Below are 290 nucleotides of genomic sequence, written 5' to 3' on the forward strand. Positions count from 1 at the left end.
CCCTATCTCCAAAAGGATATCCCCACCTCCAAACAATACACCACCAGACCACTAAACTTTCTGTGGCCTCTAGTCTCTTGAGGCTTATGTGCATCTACATTGACTAAACCCAGACCCAGCATTCCTCTGCTGTATACGTGTTGAGGGCCTCATATCAGATGCTGTATTCTGACTGGTTAGTGTTCTAGTGTTGAAGAGATCTCGGGGGACCAGGTTAATTGAGACTGCTGGTCCTCCTACAGGGTCACCCTCCCTCTCAGCTTCTTCCAGCTTTCCCCTAATTCAATCAC

The sequence above is a fragment of the Grammomys surdaster genome, unplaced genomic scaffold (genome assembly GCF_004785775.1).
Source record: "Grammomys surdaster isolate TR1022 unplaced genomic scaffold, NIH_TR_1.0 318676, whole genome shotgun sequence".
Classification (NCBI taxonomy): Eukaryota; Metazoa; Chordata; class Mammalia; order Rodentia; family Muridae; genus Grammomys; species Grammomys surdaster.